Below are 13531 nucleotides of genomic sequence, written 5' to 3'. Positions count from 1 at the left end.
TTTCAGACATTACCCTTTGTGACCAAAACTATAAAGAATCCTGTGTGCCTAAGAGTAATATGAATAAGAGGGGAAAGAAAAATATAATCAAAGGAAGGCTAGCACCTCCTAGCTTAATTCTCATCCATGCTTAGAAATTATACTGAAGTTACCAAAAAAGCTCAATAAGCTCCATGGCAGAGAATGTAAATAAGAAGCAGTATATATTCATTTTATTCTCTGATTCTGAAATTCTAACCTAATTTAAAATATGTACTTTAAAGTTTTAAATACATGTGTGCATACATATATATATATACATTTTTACATGCAGGGATAGAGAAAATTCTGGAATATGTGGGACCAAAACATGTCAGACATAGGAAAAAATCACCAAATTCCCTTAGACTGTTCCCATTCCTTTGTGATGTTGTGTTGCTTAAGATGTTAACAGGATCACTCAGAACAATGCCATAAACACCTCCTACCTGAATACAGTAGCGACTTAATTATTTCTGTGATGTTCCTATATAATTTATAAAAGCACCCTTGCTTCTAAGAGCTGCCTACTTTCTTAAATATTAGATATTTCTAGAGAACTTTAAAATTGTTTTTTATATATTTATGTTATACAATCTAGGAAAACAGATATTCAAAGCCATCTTTAATTTCACCACCCTTCAACTAATATAATTTCTAGTTGTTTTATTTGAATAATTTCTTCCAAATCATAGAGAATATACAATCTGGTAATCCTATTTTTTCACTTATTATAGCATGTATTTCATACTTCTACAAAGTCTTGACATGAGTGTTTTCATATAAGTGATATCCTATGGTATTTGTCTTTCTCTTTCTCTCTTACTTCACTTTGTATGATAATCTCTGGGTCCCTCCGTGTTGTTGCAAATGGCTCTTTTTTATGGCTGTGCAGTGTTGCATGGGAATCGCAGAGTCAGACACGACTGAGCGACTTCGTTTCTCTTTCACTAGACCACATCTTTACCCATTTACCTGTTGCTGGACATGTAGGTTGTTTCCATGTCTTGGTTATCATCAGTAGTGCTGCTATCAATACCAGGGTGCATGTATCTTTTAATTATAGTTTTGTCTGGATATATGATCAGGCGTGGGATCGCTGAGTCGCATGATAATTCTATTTTTAGTTTTCTGAGGAAACTTCATATTGTTTTTCAGAGTGGCTGCACCAACTTACATTCCTACCAACAGGGTGAGAGGGTTCCCTTTTTTCCTCCCCCTCTCCAGCGTTTGTTATTTGTAGACTTCTTATTGATGGCCATTTTGATTGATATGAGCTACTCCTTGTAGCTTTGATTTGCGTTTCTCTGATAATCAGTGGTGTTGAGTATCTCTCCGTGTGCCTTCTGACCATGTGTGTGTCTTCTTAGGACTTCCGTGGTGGCTCTGTGGTAAAGAATCTGCTTGCCAATGCAGGAGATGCAGATTTGATCCCTGGGTCAGGAAAATCCCCTAGAGAAGGAAAGAGCAACCCACTCCAGTATTCTGGCCTAGGAAATCCCTTGCATAGAGGAGTCTGGTGGGCTACAGTCCATGGAGTTGCAAAAGTCAGACACAGCCACTAAACAACAACACTGTCTTCTTTAGAGAAATGTCTGTTTAGGGTTTTTTTGCCCATTTTCTGATTGGATTATTTGTTTTTTTATTGTTGAGTTGTATGAGCTGTGCATATATTTTGGATACTAAGTCCTTATCACTCTTATCATTTGCAAATTTTCTCCCAGTCCATAGGTTGTCTTTTTGGTTTGCTTATGACTTCCTTTGCTGTGCAAAAGCTTGTAAGTTTGATTAGGTCTCATTTGTTTAGTTTCATTTTTATTTCTATTGCCTTGGGAGACTGATATTAGGGTTTTTTTGTTTGGTTTCTTTTTTAGTTCAGAGAAATGTTAAGGGAAAGCAAGCAAGCAAGATTAGACCACGATTGACCTGCTTGGTTTACTCTGGTTGACATTTTTGTGTGTGTGTAGCTGCATTGAGTTTTAGTTGTGGCATGTGAGATCTTTGTTGCATCATGCAGGACTTTATTTCTGGTGCACAGACTCTAGTTGTGGCTCATGAGCTCAATAGTTACGGCTTGCAGGTTTAGTTGCTCCGTGGCATGTGGGATCTTAGTTCCCCAACCAGGGATCGAACCCATGTCCCCCTGAATTACAAGGCAGATTTTTAACCACTGGACCACCAGGGAAGTCCCTCTTGTTAACATATTTTAATAAAAGTAATATATGTGTTCAGTTAGCAAATGCAAACTGCATTTTAAAAACACACACAGGAATGAGCATGGACTGATGTTGGTTTGGTCTTGTCTAACTAGAAAGGAAACAAAGTGTCTGAGTCCCGAGGTAAGATTTGGTGGAGGAAAATGCAGGCTGCTCTCTGGGATCACATCTGTTTTATTAACTGGAATTAAGGCCAACAGCTGAGGGGAAGGACCCGTGAGGAGGTGCTAGAATCTCAGGAAAGGACAGAAGCCATGAAGTGATCTTCTCCGAGAATAGGGGAGCTCACTGACAAGGGGCATGAGGTGGGGCTGCTGGCTGTGCCCAGAGCTCCCTAAGACTGACAGTCGTGGAGCTGGTGTGAAACAGTCCTCTGGGTTGGGAACTTCTCTGCACCCATACTTAGCTGCTCAGATGCAGGGGTAGAGCCCAACAGAGAGAGATTTCATCAGGGTTGGCCAGAAGAGCCCTGGGCAAAAGCAGGGATTATAACACTGCTAAACTCAGAAGGAAATGGCAACCCACTCCAGTGTTCTTGCCTGGAGAATCCCTGGGACGGGGGAGCCTGGTAGGCTGCCGTCTATGGGGTTGCACAGAGTCAGACACGACTGAAGCAACTTAGCAGCAAGCTCAGGGAGAAGGGAAATAAAGACACACAGGGCAGAGGTGTGATGGATTTAAATAAAGTGATGTGCTACATCCAAATGCTGGCTAAATGATGACACCACGAGATTCTTGGCCTTAGTTCCTCCAGGGTCCCCGTCACCACCTCCCTTGGTGTGTTCCTCCCCCCACTTTCCCCCATCTAGCCTCTAAACAGAGCTCAAGTCAACTGACACACAGCAGCCCATTCACTGAAAAGCTCAAGGGTTGTTGATTTAATCAGACACTTGCTTTTTGGTCAATAAAATCTTCCAGACACAAAAGTCTCAAATCTCTAAGGGTAAAATTCCAAACCACTAATAGATATGAGGATGAATGAGTATGTTTATTAAATGAACCAAAACATAAGATGTCAGTATCAGAGCAGGGCCTGGACTGGTGACTTGATGGACCTAAGAGCTGGGTGGATCAGTGAGTCCTTAGAGCAGCATTTGAAGGTTCTGCAAAGTCATCTTGAACTTGAACTGAAATCTCTTCATCGGTTACGTGGTGAAAATTCTGAGGAAATACAGCTCTCGCTTTTACACATTCTTCTCCCCTCTTTTCTCCCCAGGCACCAATACAGTGTTAGGTAATCCTTAAGAAAATATTTGGGCTTCCTGGGTGGCACTGGTGGTAAAGAACCTGCTTGCCGATGCAGGAAACATAAGAGATGTGGGTTCGATTCCTGGGTTGGGAAGATCCCCTGGAGGAGGCAGTGACAACCCACTCCAGTATTCTTGCCTGGAGAATCTCATAGGCAGAGAAGCCTGGTGGGCTACAATCCATGGGAGTAGTGAAGAATTGGACATGACTGAAGCAGCTTAGTACAGCACAGGAATATATTTACACAATGACCCAGTATGTCCAAGTAGAGGAGCCAGACAAGCTGACATTGACATCAGAGACAATAGGGATGGGAAGCCCAGGAATCAGCATGGGCACATCCCTCAGCACAGCCCCCCACATCCTCTGAATCCATTCTAGAGTCATGTTCGCTTTCCCGAACACTCAGCCCAGAGAAGCACCATGGGGCAGCCCTCGAATAGAAAAGCCTTGCACTGCCGTTTCCCCCTGAATCTGGGCCACAGCCAGCTTCCGCAGCAGACGATTCATTCTCATCAAAGAAGGAGGAAACCTGTTTCCTGGCCTCCTGTACCTGGGAAGGAAGATGCACACCCCCCCCCCGCCCCCAACGCAGGAGAAGAGCCGGGTGTGAGGTCCCCTGGCCGCACATGCAGACCCTGCCCTGCCCGCCTGCTGCCTGCTTTGTGGGGATGTTGTGCTGCTGGGTCCAGCCAGCAAGAGACTCAGGGGATAGGGGAGTGGTCCCCAAGAGAAATCTGTTCCTCCTCTGTACAGGGAGAAGAGAAGGGAGCAGGAACTCCATAATCTTAGTATCTTATGCTGATGTGTCCAGATATAAGACTGGAAGGACCTCTAATTAAATATAAATGGTTGTCTTTGCCTGATTGGGGTTACCTGTGATAGCTAATACCTTGCTTTTGCTTATATTGGTTGTCTAAATTTTCTACAGTGAATATATTTTGCTTTTAGGGGTAGGAGGTGGGAAATGTTCTTTAAGTGTCTCCCACTTCCTGCACTAGGAAACATTAGCTCATTTGATCCTCACACAACAGGTTTCTAAGATGGGAAAGCCCATGTTTATCTTCTTTTTTTGCAGATAGAGAAACTGAGGCCCTGACTTTACATCATTCTGCTCTGGGTTATAGTTATCCCAAGTGGACGGATGCCATAGGCAAGCCCCATTTATGATACCCTGCGCACCGCCGCCCCACACCTGGCTAGTATGGCCACCCACGCCTCTGAAGCCATCTCCCACGCTGCACCTTTTGCGGCCTGCTGAAGGCTGCTGCTCATTGATCAGTCAGTGGCTACTAGAGCAGAGAAGACAGAAGCCTTTATTTTGAGACTCAAGATCTGTCCCCAAGGCAGCAAGAAGTACAGAGACTGCTGTCTCCTGCTATGGCTTCTCTTTGAAGAGAGAAATCTTAGAGACTAGAAGAGGTTGACTGGTTTGCCCAGGATCACACAGCTAGCAAGTGGCATAGGTGTTATATACACCTAATGTTCTGACTGTAGAGATCTCCCACTCAGCCACTAGATGATAGCCCCTCATAGATTCATTCAAAACAATACAGGGGAAGCACTCTTAGCCAGCATACCACCAGGGCTCGGGGAACCTCTTAGCTCTTGACCTGCACTGGTCCATGTGAATCAGAAGCACTGGAGATGAAAAGATGGCCAGGAAGAACAGGAGATGGGTTACATCTGAAAGAATTAATCAAATACATTGAGGATAATAGGAGCCAGGCTTCCCACTGTTAGAGAGGGGAAACCTGGAAAAAGGGAAGACTAGAATAACTCAAGTGATGTTGGATTATAACTGAAGCCATTGACATGAACACAAGATTTCCAGAATATATGCTGCTGCTGCTGCTGCTGCTGCTGCTAAGTCGCTTCAGTCGTGTCCGACTCTGTGTGACCCCATAGACAGCAGCCCACCAGGCTCCCCTGTCCCTGGGATTCTCCAGGCAAGAACACTGGAGTGGGTTGCCATTTCCTTCTCCAATGCATGAAAATGAAAAGTGAAAGTGAAGTTGCTCAGTCGTGTTCGACTCTTAGTGACCCCATGGACTGCAGCCTACCAGGCTCCTCAGTCCATGGGATTTTCTAGGCAAGAGTCCTGGAGTGGGGTGCCATCGCCTTCTCCGCCAGAATACATAGATACAGATAATTTATGTGCATGCTAAGTCACTTCAGTTGTGTCTGACGCTTCATGATCCAATGGATTGTAGCTTGCAAGGCTCCTCTGTCCATGGGATTCTTCAGTTAAGAATACTGTAGTGGGTTGCCATGTCCTCCTCCAGGGGATCTCCCCAATCCAGGGATCAAACCTGTGTCTCTTACATCTCTGACATCAGAAGGTGGGTTCTTTACCACTAGCATGACCTGGGAGGCCCATAGATAATGTATGTGTGTGTATATAGCTCTACGTGAGTCTCAGTGAACTCCGGGAGTTGGTGATGGACAGGGAGGCCTGGCGTGCTGCAATTCATGGGGTCGAAAAAGTCAGACACGACTGAGTGACTGAACTGAACTGAACTGAACTGATAGTTCTACCCACAGAGAAGACATGGAATTGATGACACCCTGGTAGCAATGAGCATATTCAATATCTAAACCTAGATTTCTAAGTACCATTCTCAGCTAAAAATTAACTAGGGCTTCTTACAGAAATGGATGAGTCCAAGGCTGAGGCAGCAAAAGTATCAGACATGCTTGAATTTCTTCTGTGAGGGATAAGAAGTTCTCCAAGAATGATGGGGACTGTCAAAGGTCACAGGACCTTGAAAAGGCTCTCACTGGCCAAATCTGGGCCAGGTTAAGCATCATGATAAATAATACCAGTAGAGGATGATAACTCATTCAATAAAATAGGAATCCATGAAGCCATACTGACATAGATAAATAAGAGAAAGCTTTGTCTTATAATAATAGTAGGATGCCAATCAATGTGTATAGAAGGAACGGTAGCATATATAATTAATAAAAATTAATTTTCAGCTACCTTAATAATAATTGGGTCAGGTAAGAAGCACTTGTAGATGCCGCAATTAATGGATAAAGGTTTAATGAGGGATTCGATATTTATATGGTCTTAAACTATATCCCTGCAAAATACTTATTAACATTGTAATGAATACTTATCAATATTTATTAATATCCCACCACAAATTACTTATTAACTTTACTGTGGAAACTAACACAACATGTAAAATCAACTATACTCTAATAAAAATTTTAAAAAGAAACCACTTTACTGTGAAGAAACCCAAAAGACACCATCTTAACCAAATGATAAAAATCAACATCACCACAGAGAAGGAGAAATGTAATATGACATCGCTTACAGGTGGAATCTAAAAAGAAATGATGCAAATGAACTTGCAAAACAAACAGATTCACAGACCTAGAGATCGAGCTTATGATTGCTGCGGGGAAGAATGGTGGAAAGGGATAGTTTGGGAGTTTGGAATCGACATGTACACGCTGGTGTATTTAAAATGGATAACCAATAAGGACCTACTGTACAGCTCATGGAACTCTGCTCAGTGTTATGTGGCAGCCTGGAGGGGAGGGCAGTTTGGGGGAGAATGCTGCATGTGTATGTATGGCTAAGTCCCCTTCTCTGTTCATCTGAAACTATCACAACATTGTTAATCAGCTATACCCCAATACAAAATAAAAAGTTTTAAAAAATCAACATCACCAGTAATAGTTAAAATCAACATCACGTACCTGCTGATAATATGTACTGAGAATACAGAGTCATTTCTGTGATATTCCTGTGATATACTTGAATCTAATGATAACTCGTTCAATCAATGTACTGACAAAACATCAGACAACCCCAAACTGAGGGACATTCTTCAAAGTAACTGGCTTGAACACATCAGAAATGTCAAGATAACAGAAGATAGTGAAGTGTGAAAGTCGCTCAGTCGTGTCCAACTCTTTGCAACCCCACAGAGACTGTAGCCCTCCAAGCTCCTCTGTCCATGGGGATTCTCCAGGCAAGGATACTGGAGTGGGTTGCCATGCCCTCCTCCAGGGGATCTTCTGAACCCAGGGATGGAACCAGGTCTCCAATATTGTAGGCAGATTCTTTACCAACTGAGCCACCAGGGAGTAAGAGAAGACTAGTCAATGGATTCCAAATTTAAGATGACTAAAGAGACATGCCAGCTTCCTACAATGCATGCTTCTGGACATATAAGGACATCATTGGGATGATCAATGAAATTTGAGTGGGGACCTGTGAACCGAAGATTGTACAATACCAATGTTAATTTCCTGATTTGAATGGGTGTCCTGTGGCTATGTCAGGAATCTTCTTGTTTTAAAGAAATACACAATGACATATTTAGAGGCATCTAAAGGCATATCACAAGGCATCACACATTTTGCAACTTAATTTCGAAGGGTTGAGAAAAAATAATATATGTATTTGTAGAGAGAGAGATGGAAAATATGGTGGAATGTTAACAATTGGTGAATCTGGGGGAGAATATTCAGAAGTTCTGTGTGCTATTCTGGAAACTGAAATTTTTCTGTTAAAAATTCAGTTCAGTTCAGTTCAGTTGCGTCCGACTCTTTGTGACCCCATGAATAGCAGCACGCCAGGCCTCCCTGTCTATCACCAACTCCCAGAGTTCACTCAGACTCATGTCCATCGAGTCGGTGATGCCATCCAGCCATCTGATCCCCTGTCGTCCCCTTCTCCTCCTGCCCCCAATCCCTCCCAGCATCAGAGTCTTTTCCAATGAGTCAATTCTTCGCATGAGGTGGCCAAAGTACTGGAGTTTCAGCTTTAGCATCAGTCCTTCCAAAGAAATCCCAGGGCTGATCTCCTTCAGAATGGACTGGTTGGATCTCCTTGCAGTCCAAGGGACTCTCATGTTAAAAATTATTTCAAAGCAAAACCTACCCCCAAAAATATATGCTACTGCTGCTGCTGCTGCTAAGTCGCTTCAGTTGTGTCCAACTCTGTGCAACCCCATAGATGGCAGCCCACCAGGCTCCCCCGTCCCTGGGATTCTCCAGGCAAGAACACTGGAGTGGGTTGCCATTTCCTTCTCCAATGAATGAAAGTGAAAGTGAAAAGTGAAAGTCTCTCAGTCATGTCCAACTCTTAGCGACCCCATGGACTGCAGCCTACCAGGCTTCTCCATCCATGGGATTTTCCAGGCAAGAGTACTGGAGTAGGGTGCCATTGCCTTCTCCATATGCTACTGAGTCACTCACAAAATATTAAGTTATTGATTCATCATCATTCTTACAGCTGGCGGAAAATTTCATCTCAGTTATGCGATGATTAGTGGAAGCATTTAAATGAACTTTTAAACATATATTATTTACTCATAGAAGTCCTTGGTTTAAAATTAAGGTATAAGTAGGCTTTTAAGCAAAGCATATTCATTTATTTTCTCAAGGACTATATTACACACTTTCCCCTCCCTGTAGAAGAAAGATATTATACTTTGGAGTGTGTTCCAATACGTGTAGGCTAGATGAAAATAGTTGATACTACTCGGAAAATAGGAAAAGAATACCAACCCATACGTTTCTAACAATTTCAACAAGTGAAAAGCAACTTTTCAAATTAGAACAATAAGTTATCACATTACAGTATATAATCTATTTTGCCTAGTGGAAAAAGGAAGACAGGTGGGAAAGTTACTAATAGTTAAAGTCGTTCAAATCAAGCACAGCTCACAAAGTGTTTCATTTGAGATTGCTGAGTTTCAATAGTTTTTAATGGGCTTTATAGAGACATGATAATGAGTAAATTTTCCAGGTGTTTCCAAAGAACTGGTAGATGTGGCTGCAATAAAAAGATCCATGAACATACTCATACTTATTTGGGGCAGAGGGTTGACTCAAGACAGTTGACCTACAGTCTCCTGCATCCTACAAGATGCAATAGTGTCATGGAGGGGTGTAACATTAAAGGATGCTCCAGAAACATCAAGTCATCTCAAATAAAAGAGACAACCCACTACTTATCACAGGTGCATTATGTTCATTATTTACTTGCCATATCCTTTAAGAACCCTGAGGATGTGGTGTGAGTATTCCTACTTCCCAATGATTAAAGCCCAGGTTTCCAAATGATCCAACTCTCTCATTCCTGAGTTTCTCAGCCTGATAGTTACATCCAGTCCAGAAGTCAGGTGACTGAATTCATTTCTTGGCCTCAGGAAACAACTTGCTAAGTGTCTCCTTTGCCTCACTTCCTCATCTCTAAAATGTCTTCATGGGAGTTCCCTGAAGGTCCAGTGGTTGAAACTCCATGCTGCCAATGCTGGGATTTGATCCCTGGTCAGGGAACTAGGATCCTGCATGAAAAGTGAAAGTGAAAGTCGCTCAGTCGTGTCTGACTCTTTGTGACCCCATGGACTACACAGTCAGTGGAATTCTCCAGGCCAGAATACTGGAGTGGGTAGCCTTTCCCTTTTCCAGGGGATCTTCCCAACCCCAGGATTGAACCCAGGTATCCTGCATTGCAGGCAGATTCTTTACCAGCTGAGCCACAAAGAAAGCCCAAGAGTACTACAGTGGGTAGCCTATCCCTGCTCCAGGGGATCTTCCTGACCCAGGAATCGAACCAGGGTCCCTGCATTGCAGGCAGATTCTTTACCAACTGAGCTATAAGGATCCCACCTGCTGTGATGTAGTCTTTCGGCATTGCACCCAGAAGATATTTTTAAATGTATTCATGTACAATGGTGTGACAATAAATGAAATCGTTAAGAGAAAAGTGCAACTCAGATTCAGCTAATATCTGCTGAGGTGTCCACCATGAGCTAGGCACTCTATTACAAATTTTACCTATATTTGTCATTTAACCCTCCCAATAATGCAATTAAGTAGAACTGGTACATTCTCAGATGAAAAACAGAGGCACAACCAACACAACCAACCATAGGCAAACTTAGAATTCAAATCCAATTCAGTACTCTTTCCATCTTATTATTCTATCTTACAGTCAAGATGCTATTAATAAGATTTTCCAATAGAATGAAATTTGGGGGAACCACCAGTAAACTATATTAGAGAAAATAAAGGAAACTATAGGTCATTTTCAGAGTCTGGGTCTGAACCAAGCTTTTGAGCACATACCACCGAGGGACAAGGTGCTATGACCCTAAACTTTCTAGGGGGGCAAAAACATACAAATATAACTTAAGAGGAAAAAAAACTCTGATTTCTTTTTTGAAAGGAACAAGGAATTTACTCATTTAAAATTCAGGAAGAATAGAGATATATGAGAAGTAAATATCTGGCTGTCAGTGGAAGACTCAGAAATGAGGAGAAATAAATTCCTGGACCAGGTACACACATTCTTAGGTCATACTGAGCAGGCCAGCAAGTTTGCTGCCTGCTAGAAATTGCACGGCCCAAAGTCCCTCAGAATGTATTTATAGCTGCTCCATCAAGAAGGCACCAACATTTGATCTGGTCTTTCCAAAATAGGTTTTAAAAAATTCAAAAGGAAAAAAGGCAAGAGCCCTGCAAACAATGTCTTATGCAGCTGATTGTCAGGGTAGTGGATTGCAGAGTCTGAGCAAACTTTCAGTCTGATGAGAGAGGAGGCTTGCGGGACAGCAAGTGGGGGGCTACAGAAAGAAGGAACAGATACTCCTTTTGGCTTCTAGGCTACCATGACCTGAAGAGGAGAAACCACTGCTGACCTACCTGTTGGGAAGGAAGACAGACGGTGAGCACTGGTTCCCTGAGCAGGTGTTTGGTGCTTACCATGCCCTGTGCTCCTGGAAGGCATGGGGCCAGAAAAGAAAGAAACAAGGCCCCAGAAGTCCTAATTTTCTGAGGCCCCCCAGGTGTTTTCAGCTCCTTTATAGAAGAAAGAAGTTCTGTCTATCGGACACTAGTCTATGGGCTGTAGAGGCTTTATCAAAGAAGGCCCAAAGTCTTCATTAATGATTGATAAACCCTCAATGATTGGAGTCACCACAGAGCCACAATCTCTCATCCAAGATCCAGAAATCCAAAAAGCTTGGAAAATACAAAGTTCTTTTCTGTAACTCATCTGACAGGCAAAACCTGGCCGGATTTCTTCTGATGACAAAACCTGACCTAGATTTATGGGAGGGTGCGGCCACAAGCCCAGAGGAAATTATGAAATATATAGTATATGAATCATGCTATCTTTTCTTTTCTTCTGAAAAATTATGAGTTCTAAGAATACCCAGCTCCAAGTAGTTTCAGTGATGGACTGTGGGCCTGTATTATATAGCTTTATGATTTCTTTTTGCCTTCTTGTTTTATTCTGTGCAGTGCCAAGTCGCTTCAGTCGTGTCCAACTCTTTGGGACCCTATGGACTGTAGCCCTCCAGGCTCCTCTGTCCATGGGATTTTCCAGGGAAGAATACTGGAGTGGGTTGCCATTTCCTTTCTAAGTGTAGGTTAGTTCATCTCTAACACAGTATAATTGACTAGGTGTCTTCATAAGCAGGTATATGTTCATAGAAAGTGCACAGCTTGTCAGATTATATGTATTGGCTTGCAGAGTCCACCAGCAGACTAGAAAGACACAAAGGCACAGGTCACTTCCGACACCAAGGAGCTGCCTCCACAGGGAAGCAGCTGTCTGAATGGTGTGCAGAGAACCTAAGACAGCCTTCCAGGGAAATCACCCGAGAAGCTTTAAAAAATATTATAAGTCTATTATACAGAGTGAAGTAAGCCAGAAAGAAAAACACCAATACAGTATACTAACGCATATATATGGAATTTAGAAAGATGGTAACAATAACCCTGTATACAAGACAGCAAAAGAGACACTGATGTATAGAACAGTCTTTTGGACTCTGTGGGAGAGGGAGAGGGTAAGATGATTTGGGAGAATGGCATTGAAATATGTATAATATTATATATGAAACCAGTCGCCAGTCCAGGTTCGATGCATGATGCTGGATGCTTGGGGCTGGCGCACTGGTACGACCCAGAGGGATGGTATGGGGAGGGAGGAGGGAGGAGGGTTCGGGATGGGGAACACATGTATGCCTGTGGCGGATTCATTTCGATATATGGCAGAACCAATACAATATTGTAAAGTTTAAAAATAAAATTAAATTAAAAAAAAAATACTGTAAGTCAGAAAGAGAAAAACAAATATCATATATTAACACATATAATGTGGAATCTGGAAAAATGGTACAGATGATCCTATTTGCAGGGCAAGAACAGAGACACAGACCCAGAGAATGGACTTGTGAACATGGGGAGTTGGGGCGAGGAAGAGGGGAAGGGGAGTGCTGCCATGTGTAAGATAGACGGCCAGTGGGAAGCTGCTGTACAGCACAAGGGTCTAGCTCTGTGCTCCGTGATGACCTAGAGAAGTGGGACAGGGGAGGGAGGGAGATCCATGAGGGAGGGGATATATATGTATACAGATGGCTGATTCATGCTGTTGTACAGCAGAAACTAACATGACATTGTAAAGCAACTACACCCTGGTTAAAAGAAAATACTACCTTAAAATTGATCCACTTCACTGATATCTAACGATCTTCCTTCTCCCAACGATCACATCTAAAATTTTAATTTATCCACCTCACACATTAAAATTTTAATTTTAATCCCAATGAACCTTAGAAATTCACCACCAGATGCACCCACACAATCCCAGATTCTCAAAACTTTTTGCCACTGAAAAGCATACCAAACACAAACTTAGTAACACACACTGCTCATTCCCTTTTCTGCTTCTCCTTTGGTGGAATTGTTTTTCTTTCAAACACACTGTGTTAGAATGGGCACCTGATGATCATTTCTTCTGGATGAGACTCAGAGGATAAAAACTGAGATATCTGCTTTAAAAAGACTCTTACCAACCTGAGCACTGCTCAAAAACACAGGTAGGGCTTCTGGGTTACAAAATACTCTCTGCTGCTTTTTAGGGATCTGATAATCAAATCTTTTCTTATCCTATGTGGCAAGGTAACTCATTCTGTATTTATCATTTTTTAGTGAAATGTAGACTATACATATCTACCCTCAAATGAAGAACTACAACTTTTAAGTTGTACTTTATCTAGTCTCTCGTG

Source organism: Bos grunniens, chromosome 13 (genome assembly GCF_055505025.1).
Source record: "Bos grunniens cultivar Pamir isolate PY7600 chromosome 13, Bosgru_T2T1.0, whole genome shotgun sequence".
In the NCBI taxonomy this organism is placed as follows: Eukaryota; Metazoa; Chordata; class Mammalia; order Artiodactyla; family Bovidae; genus Bos; species Bos grunniens.
The sequence above is the reverse complement of the archived record's forward strand: the minus strand, read 5'-3'. Positions refer to the sequence as shown.